The sequence below is a fragment of the Nyctibius grandis genome, chromosome 27 (genome assembly GCF_013368605.1).
Source record: "Nyctibius grandis isolate bNycGra1 chromosome 27, bNycGra1.pri, whole genome shotgun sequence".
Classification (NCBI taxonomy): Eukaryota; Metazoa; Chordata; class Aves; order Nyctibiiformes; family Nyctibiidae; genus Nyctibius; species Nyctibius grandis.
The window spans coordinates 1,835,334-1,845,507 of NC_090684.1; positions in this window are offsets into that span (position 1 = coordinate 1,835,334).

The window sequence follows — 10,174 nt, forward strand, 5'->3', positions numbered from 1 at the left end:
CTTCCGTCACCACGTGAACTTTCGCATGTTTATCTGTATGAAAAGAAATCTTTTATTTTTGCTAATAAAGACCTCCTAATGAATAAAGCCTCTGTTCTGTTCTTCCAAGCTGTTAACAATGCTGTAAACCAGCACCAGTGCATAGATGCTGTGTCCAGAATCACTGTGCTGGGGAAGAGCCCAGCGGGCACGGATTGAGGTGAGGAGGACGACCAAGGATGTGTTGCATGCATTAATGGCCAGGGAAGTGAGAAGACCCAAGGTCCTCACATATAAATGCAAATTTCTGACAAAATTTTCTGGAACAAAATACCTGCCAGTGATTCCTTCCAGTAGAGAAACACTGGACCCAGGGTACTCCATGGGTCACTCCAGCCTCTGCAGCCTCTAACTCCGGCAAGTGTTCCAGCCATTGCCCTTTTCAGAGCAGCATTTACAGGTAAATAACTGGTTATGTGCCTCAATGTCATCAATAATCACCAGGGCTTTAACATCCCTGCTCCCCCCTTCCCCTGACTTACAGGACACAGCACCGCTGCCTCCGTTTATCTACCGAGTTGTTTTTAACTTCACATTTGTTCTCAGCCAGGATGAGGCCTTGATCCTAGATCAGATAACAGATCCGAGTTAAAAATTAGACCAGTATAAATTCCCAACAGGACTGCTTGCTTTTCCTTGGGCTGGGGATTAGGTATCCATGCACATGGATCCATACGCACAGCAGCTGAACCCCCAACAAAACCGAGCAGGCTGCACGTGGGAATTTAAAGCTCTGTTACTAATAAACCCAGAATTCACCAGCGCGACCATTGCCAAACTCCAGCTCACACCGACAGCCCGGGGCGGCTGCTGGCGGGGACCCACCTGGCCACGTTTCTGTTTCACTTTCGAGCCTCTTTCGTTTTCACTGCTCTGAGCCTTTTACCTGCCCGTCCAGCAGACTCCAGGGGTTTATTGGCAGCCCATGTCACCAGCCCGAGGCAAGAGCCCAAGGACCCTTGTGAGTGAAACCAGTGCCTGGGCTCTGCCCTGCGTGGAGAAAAGGGCAGCGTCAGCTCAGCTGTGGGGAGTTTTTCAGTAAAGCTCAGTCACGCTGGTTAGGGTAACCACAGGAAGGAAGCAGATGGGATGCCTCGCTGCATGGAGGACGAAGGTTTCCAGTTACCTGATGCTACAGGAGTCATTTGATTCAGAAGCGAATGGAAGCAGAGCAAGTCAGCAACCTGGATGGGACGGCTGCCTGCTTGTGGGGGCACCAGCGCGGGAGAGGAGCTGGGCACGGCGGGGAGATGCAGCTCCACTCCCCCAAAACCGGGCTGGGAAGCTGGAGGGACTGCAGGGCTCCCAGCCAGGGCATGGGTTCGCTGGAGGGAGAGAGGAACGAGAGCCAGGGAACATTTAGTGCTACATGGCCACGCAAAGCACATGCACAGTCTGCGCCGCTTGTCAACAAAGCACGGGGATGTTTGCGTGGTGACGCAGCTCGGAGGGGGCAAAAGCACGCAAACGCACCTCTGACTAAACATGTGCATCATCTCCAAGGAGTTTTAGGAAGGGTGCTCTGGAAATCCCAGCAGAAGCCATCTGGGCAACCAAAGGCAGCATCTGCCGTGGAGAAATGACCTTTCCAGCAGAGGAGTAATCGCCATGATTCATTTCTGGCTGTGTCCTCAGGCAGCCTTTTTCCCATTGCCAGGCCAGCCCTGGCCACAACAATCCCTCTCTGCCAGGATGAACTGCTTAAAAAAAGGCAAAAAAAGGGGGAAAAAAAACCAAAAACAAAACCCCAAAGGGCAGCATGCAGAGCTGAGATGCCCAAGGCACCATTACAGGTCATCCATGGGATTCAAACTAGAATCACAGCACCAGCATTGCCCTGCTCGCAGCGTCTCGCCAGCCTGTGCCCTGACCCGATGCCCACTGCACGCGTTGGGTGTGGGCAGCAGCTCTGCAGACCCCCTCGGGTCCCAACATCAGCTAATAGGTGCCAAAAACATCAGCGTTTGGGCGAAAAAAGACGACAAACTGTCTTTTAATAGAGTACCATGATGCCATCACCGTGGGAGCTCTGTGCACACCGTCAAAGCTGGTCGAAGCAGCATGGGACAGTGCTCCCCTGCACATCTCTTCTGTGTGCAGCCCTCTGCTTCTCCTGCAACCCCCAAAGCTGCCACCCCGGGAGGATGCGTGCCCCGGCACGGTGTCCCCATCACTTAGTGCTGATGTAGTTCCTGCCGATCTCGGTGTCGCTCTGGGTGTTACAGTAACAGCACAGACTGTCGCAGCGATCAGACGCGGTGGTTTGCTGGGTTTTTATCCCACATAAGCAAATGGTTTCCTTGCTGGGTATTTTCTTCCTGAGAACTCAGCCCACTGCCTGATCAGCAGCCGCGGTACCTGGGAGCCTGAGTCACTCACCCAGCAAGGCTCAGCTCCACACCGGGCCAAACGCTGCGTCTCGACCGGGCGATGCCAGTGCTGCACGGATTTCCATCTGGTGCAGGCTGCGTGTGGTGAAACCACTTTTTGGGTTAAAGAAAAAAAAGAAAACCCAAAATGTTTAAATATTAAACCCAAGAGGAAAAGCATTGAAGATTTGGTCTAAATACAGAGGAGGAGGATTATCAGCCCTTCAGTTCCCGCGGTATGGCTGCACTGCTCCTGAAGAGCAGAGCATCACCATGAGGCCAGAAACAAACCTGCCGGGAACAGCGTGGCCAATCCAGCCCGTTATAATGCAGCCAACACAGCACAAAAATCCCATTTCTGCCTCCCAGCACGCCCCGCCGCTCAGTGCCACTGCCTTCGAGGCACCAGTGGCACTTCAAACAAGGAACATGCCAAGAGTGGCAACACACAAGAGCATCTGTTGCCTGCAGGAGCTGTTTCTTCTGCTTTTTCTTTTTTCTCTTTAGAAACTTCCCTGAAAGCCACGAGCACCCTGGTACTGCACAGTATGTACTTGCTGTCAAGAAAGCAATTACATTTCCTCATTATGTCCGGTTGGCCAACACAGGAGGGCAGATGAGCTGATCCCAGCTGAACCAGTGGCAGTGTCCCTGAACACAGCGGGGCAGACACACGTCTCCTCTTGTGGGCTGGGTGTGAGGAGCAAAACCCTACTGGCCTCGTTGCTGTAACAGGACAAAAATATGTGTCTTGGCACGAGGAAGACAAGCACTTACTCTGGGACCCTTCAGCCTCCCGGGGTGCCATGAAGACCAGGGACCAGGCTTTTAGTGCTGCGAGGGACCTTAAGCACTAAATGGGCAAAACCAAAACAAGTAAACTCTGTTTTAACTACTTTTAAATGACAAAAGCTTTCAGAACTCTCCTGATTTCGGTTGTGGTTACAGTTAATGCTTGTTATTTAATTTCAACCGGCTGTACCACTCAGCCCCACGCAGCTCGTGCCTCTCCGCGCCCCAGATTTCAGCAGCGCGTGACTGAGGTCGGGGCTTTTGTCGTGAAAGAGGTCAGGTGGAGCAGCGAAAGCAGGGCAGCGGGCCCCGGGGGGAGCGGGCACGGCCCCGGCTTCGCAGGCTGCCACTTTCTTATCTCAGCTACGCCTGGGTGGCGAGAGCCTGACTAATACTGGGCGCAGGAGGGCACGGGCTTACTAAAGCCGGGAGCACGATGCTGCCAACACCCCGCTCGCCGCAGCTGCGCTTTCAGTGCTCGGGGGCCCTGTTTCTGGGAAGGGCTCGTCTCCATCTCCTGGGGCTAGTGTCCTGTGGACCTGCCAGGGCACGGCCAGAGGGCAGGACACTGGCCCTGAGCATCCCTTCGAGCCCAGGGACCCGGCACATCCCACCCCTCCCCGTGGGGCTCCACTTTCGGTATTTCAGCAAGTGAAATCCAAGCCCAACGCCGATTCATCTGTGCCCTGGCTTTACCCGTAAGGGGGGGAGCGGCGGCTCTGTCTCATAGCGAGAGGCGTGCAGGGCCACACGCATCTCGCCCCACGCTGTGGGGTGGCCGGGGGCTGCCCTGCCCCGCTCTCAGCGCTGCCAGGAGCCTTTTGGGTCTGGGCATCAGTGGGGGAGGCAAGCGGGGCTCCCGCAGGGATCGCACAGGAGGCTGCGGAGCGGGTGCGCTTGCTTTCAAGGAGTTCACAGTTCAACTGTCACTTTGTCCCCTGCAAAAGCCCGGAGGAAGGATCTCACCAGCTACCCCCACATCAGCATTTCATCTCTCCTCTAACACTGCACAGCAGAGTTTGCCCTAGCCCTTTTCTGAGCTCTGCGGGTTCCTAGCGCAAACTCATCTCCTCTCCCACAGCACGGGAAGGTGCAAGGCAAAGAGAAACGAGAAGTGCAGGTTAAACCCCCCAAAAAGCCCTTAACAACAAACAAGCACACCGATCACTGGTCAGGCCCTGTACCTGGCCGTTCCCACCCTGCTTCACCAGTAAGGGTCCTGCATCCCTGTGCAGCCTTCAGGAGCCACCCACCTCCCTCTCCAGGCGCAGCACCGGGACAGCGATGGGCAGCTGGAGCCGAGCAGCCCCACGGCTCCACCCCGCGCTCCCTGTCACCAAACCCACCGGGTTACACACGCAGCCGGTGGCGATGGGCATCCCGAGGCGGGTGGAAGGCATTCAGCCCAGCACACGAACCTGGAGGGAAGCATCACACCACTTCTGCTGCTGCCGCAGACACTATTTAGACCAGAAAGTGAATTACAAACAGAACCGATCAGCGGGGCTACAGGACAAGCAAAGCAGAGCGATTCCCCCGGTCGCACCTGCGGCTGGTGGATGGGGGTTGTGTGGGGCTGCGGAGATGCTCGGGGCTGGTTCTCAGAAAGGCGCCTGGTTTCGGCGAAGCTCCGTTCCCATGCGCCGCGCTGGGCTGTGCCGCCAGCCGAGCCCCCGGCGCCTGCCCAGGACCCAGCACCTCCTGCCCGCGGCTCCTCCGCGCGCGCGGTTTCGCAATGACTGAGGACTGGTTGCCCTCAGCCACGCAGGGACGCGTGGCAGGCTGGAGGAGCAGCCACCTAACAGGAACAGCCGCTTGCTTCCCCCTTTGCACTAAATCGCTTTGTCCTGAGGCTCTGGGGAGGATTCAGCTCCTGATACCGAAACTCGGCCCCACCAGACGCCTGCAGAGCACGAAGTAGCAGACTGACAACGTGATGCTGCGGAGATGCACGAACCCCACGACATTTTTGGGTCCTATCCCAGCTGGCAATCTATTAATTTGTGAAAGCATATGGTACAGATGCACTGACCCACTCTTGGGGCTATTAGATGATGATGCAGAGGAAGGAAGGGAATTTGCTGAATTGGTTCCCATCCATGCCAGCTCCTCAGATGCTTAAATCAGAGCACTGCCCTGGGCTTTCTGATGGAAGAGGAGATGGTGATTCCAGCCCACACTGCAGGGAGAAAACCTCAGCTGGATAGGGATGGCAATTCAGCAATTTAACCCAGTCAGTTCTCATCTTCCACCTCTCCCTTCTGTGACCCGTTGCCTTTTGCCTCTTGGCAGGGTATCTCCACCATTTCATCACACCCTGAAGTAACAAAACAGTCGTCTCTGCTCCAGACAGCGGAGCTGGACTACAAGGTTCCTTTCCTGGCAGTAATGCCAAGTTTGTTTTTCCCTGAGCTGAAACTTCATTTCCTGAACCTTTTGCAACGCTGAGCCCAGCCGCTGCGATCGGCACATCTCACACACCCTCTCCACAACCTGCTCGCAGCTTCCCACTGCTGGGTCAGCCAGAGGCGCTCTGATTTTCAGAGCGGCGAGGAACAGCTTTGCCTTTCCTGGTTGGAAAAGGCGCTGCAAAAGCCTCGAGCAGGATTCCCGTGTACCCGTTATAACCCAACAGGACAATTTCTGGAGAGCATCTTACTGTTAGCGAAAAGCAGGTTTTGTTCCTGGGCACCTTTTACAGCTGGGATAAACCATCAGCCATCGCTGCCTGCCAGTTCAGCCAGCTCCAGCAAGCCCTCAGCAGAACCCCTCTGACCCCAGGGGTTCAGACAAGCCTGGTGCTAACGGGTCCTTTACAAATCTGGTGTCTTTAAGCGTTAAGCAATTTAGCCGTGCCAGCGCGGCTCATCCCAAGCTCCACAGCAGGAAATCCTGACAAGCCTCTGATGTGCCTGATCCCGATTCTTAGAAAAATACAACCATCACCTGATTTTTTTCACAGAAAATTTTGCTTTTCTAAATTGTACACCTTACCATTAGCATTACAAACCAAACTAGGACAGAAACGCAACCTAAGTCAAAGCCTGCTTGGCCAACAGAAGATTGCAGTTAGCTTCGGTTAGATCTAGAGAAGGCTTGCAAGTACTGATAGCCCCTGCATGGAGAAACATCCAGCCTCCATCATAACCCTTGTCATCAGAAAACTAAGGGCACTGGCAAACCAGCAACGATGCACAACAGCTCCGTGCTCCTCTAGTCTCAATTGCACAATGTGCCTTCCTGTCCCGCACATCCCCAGCGCCCCGGGGACACTGTGTCCTCCTGGGGCTGTCCGGGGTTGATCAACGCTGTGGGAAGGCAGTGAAGTGCCACCAGCTCGCCGGGCATCGCCTCTGCCCTCGCAAGAGCAGCAGCTGCTTCTGGCGTTGACAGACTAGGAAAGAGAGACCTTCGTGATTCATCTCTCAGGTAGCAGCAAACGCTGATGATCTACCTGGAGCAGAGCCAGACTTTTGATCAACACCAATCCCCTCGATAGTGAGAAATCTATATTTTTTTTTCCTTAGCAGGAAGTTTGCTGCTAAAAATAAGACGGTGGGGTGAGGAGAGAGGGTTTATTTTCCTACTAGCTACTAAAAATTAAAAATGTTGCGGTGAATCTTTCACATATTCCTTCAGAGTCAGCAGGTCACACGTACAGTCCCTTGATTGTGCGGGAAGAGCTGGGTGGCTAACGTCATAGCACATACGTACACGGATCACGCGCTGGACGAGGATGCTAAAAGGTTACATTAAATCTAAATTCCAGTTGAATTCTGCAGCTTCAGCTCCAAAGCAACACCCAACCATTGGCACAAACCACTTCCCTTCAGAATTCCAGCAGGACGGGATGCAGTGGGGAAGCACGTGTGCCCACGCTGCCAAGGCACTGGCACGCCAGAGCAGCCTCTGTTCGTCATTGTCACCCAAAAGCACTGACAGTCACCACCGGGCTCCAGACGGTGGGGGTGGGATTGAGCTGTCTGTGCCACCACTCCTGGTTTCCAGGTAGGCTCGAAGCGTTTTCAAAACGAGCTAGCAAGAGAGACTCTCACATGCTTATCTCATTGCTCTTTATCTTGGTGGCTCATCTTCAGCTTCTAGTTGAAATCAGCCATCTATGTCTTCTTTTAAGTCAAGCAAAGGTCAGGATGAACCGGGCGACATCAGGACAGGCACACAGAGGTGGCCGTGTTGTTATTTACCAGTTGGAGTTACCGAGGAGGAGGAAACTAAGACCTTCATAAACTGAGCTCCAGACAACTTCCTCCTCTTTCCAAAACACTTGTCGTTTCAGAGCATCTCCACTGTGAAAAGCGGGAAAAGAAAAAAGCCTTATTCAAAGCTCCAGCACAGAAGCTGGCAGAGCTGGGGGCAGCGATGCGATGGGGCTGCAGCACCGTCCCTCCATCGCTCCCCAGGGGAGCTCTCTTGGCTGCAGAGACAAACCGCAGCTTCCCCAGGGGACGAAGCCCTGATGCGACAAAGCCCAGGGGAAGGCGAGCAGCTCACCTGCTTCTCCCCGTGGGGATGCACCCTCTTTGCCAGCCCAGCACCCGTCACGCTGGGATGGGGAGCTGCGGGGGGCACGCACACCCGTGTGGGGTGAGCATCGGGTGCTCATCAATCCAAACCTGCTTCACTGGTCCCAGCCCTGCCCAGAGCATCCCCGTGCTGCCCCTGCCCCGCAGCCCCAGGTTTGGGTACTCCGGTCCCACCGCAGCAGGCAGTGCTTGCGAAGAGCCGTGGCCACCACCTCTCCCACGTCCAGGTCAGTGCCTCAGCCAAAGACTTTATAACCTGGCTCCCCTCCGAGTGTTTTTCCCAGGCACGATGCACAGCGTGGGGCTCGCCTCCCCCAGACAGAGCTGGATTCCTTCACGCTGCTTTTTTTCATCCTCACCTGACCCTGGTGAGCAAACGGCACCAAGCCTTCCCCCCGCTCACGCTGCCCTCTCCTCTCCTCCTCAGCCCATTTATTTACGGCGCTTTGCGAACAAATCTGTCTCAAAATTTTGCTTTCAAATCTGAAGTAACAAAACATCCCCCCGTATGAGTAAGTCTCTGTTCTCACCCAACGCCCACACTGACCCAGCTATTCCTTTTAGTATCGACAGCTTTACAGAAAACAGAGCTCTGTTTTTATCCACCTAGGCAGACACTGCGAAAGCGGTGACAGAAAGGAGGAGTCTGGTGTGGTGGCAAGCTCAGGGCCCCCCCGAAGAGGGATTCCTGCTGGGGCGGGAGGGAGAAGCGGTGGGTACAGGGGGGTGACACCATGCCCCCCCTTCCTCTCCCAGAGCTGGGAGTAGGGACACTGGGAAAGCCCAGGGAGCTGCAGCAGGGCCACCCCCGGAGACCTGCTCTCGCTGCCAGCTTCAACGCCAATGCCAAACTGGGGGTGTGCAGCCTCACATAGAATCAATCAGGTTGGAAGAGCCCTCTGGGCTCATCGAGTCCAACCATTGCCCTGACACCACCATGGCAACTAGACCATGGCACTAAGTGCCACATCCAGTCTCTTCTGGAAGCCCTCATGTCCCGCAGCCCTGGGAGCGATCCCAGCTCCGCTCTGCTCTTCCCTCCCCAGACACAGACAGAAAATATCTCAAGCCACAAATCTTCCCACCGGAGTGGAGATCTGTGTCAGCAAGCACCGCGATTTCCAGAACAGCATCTCGGTAATAAAGGAAACCTCAGTGACAAAGTCGGGGTTTATTACTAGGATTACGTTTGTTTACAATATCTTTTTTTTTTTTTTTCCAAAACGTGGGACCTGCACGAGCCCGTCAGAGCTGACAGCGGCTGCGGGCTGAGCCCTGGAAACATCTGCCTGCGCTTCACACCTCTGAGCTGCGCGTCTGTACAGTCCGTGTTTCCGCTTCGGTACAGTGAACTCACGGTGCAAACGGGCGTGATTTACAGTTAGGGTTTTAGGTATTAGCTCACTGTTTTGGAACTTGGCAGCGAAAGAAATGACTCCTCCCTGCTTGGCTTCTGGAGGAGGTCGCCGGAGCTCCTCTTCTCGCCCGTCTCCAGCTCCCATCTTGCAGCACCTTTGTGGGATGTGGCTTTGTTCCTCCCTGCCCACTCGCACAGCAGCATCCCACAGAATCACAGCATCAATCAGGTTGGAAGAGCCCTCTGGGCTCATCGAGTCCAACCATTGCCCTGACACCACCATGTCAACTAGACCAGGGCACTAAGTGCCATGTCCAGTCTTGTCTTAAACCCCTCCAGAGATGGTGACTCCACCACCTCCCTGGGCAGCCCCTTCCAATGGCTAATGACCCTTGCTGAGAAGAAATGCTTCCTGATGTCCAACCTGAACCTCCCCTGGCGAAGCTTGAGGCTGTGTCCTCTTGTCCTGTCGCTGGTTGCCTGGGAGAAGAGGCTGACTCCCACCCCACTACAACCTCCCTTCAGGTCTTACCTGGGCCAGTACAGGATCCTCCCAGGCCAAGAAGTGCTCGAAGTGACAGCTTCCATGAGCTGCTCAGACCCGGGGCGGTGCTGGGGACGCCCCCGGGACCAGCCCCGCTCTGTGGTTGGCAGCGGGGGTCCCACACAAGCAGCCAGACCCAGCCCCGGGCTCTGGGGCAGCTCTCCAAACCCCTTGGCACGGGAGTGAGTTTTGGGGCAGGTTCAGGCTGAATTTCACTCAAATGTAGATTGAAAATACCTCTGGGTGCTCCTGCAGGTGGGGAGAGGAAAGCCCATTGCATCCCATCCATCCAGTGCCTCCCTTCAGCCCACACCCGGGGCTAAACAATAACAGTTTTTCTCTCACCCAACTGAGGAAGGGAATTGGGAAAAGGAGGGAGGCTTGTGGGTTAAAATGTGAACAGATTTAATAAAATAAAGAAACCATGATAATACAAAACACACAGAATTATACTTAGCTACAGAGTGCTGGCAAGTTGCTCCAGGAATAGCAATCTGGAATGCAAAGGATGGAGGAGAGAGGAGAGCAA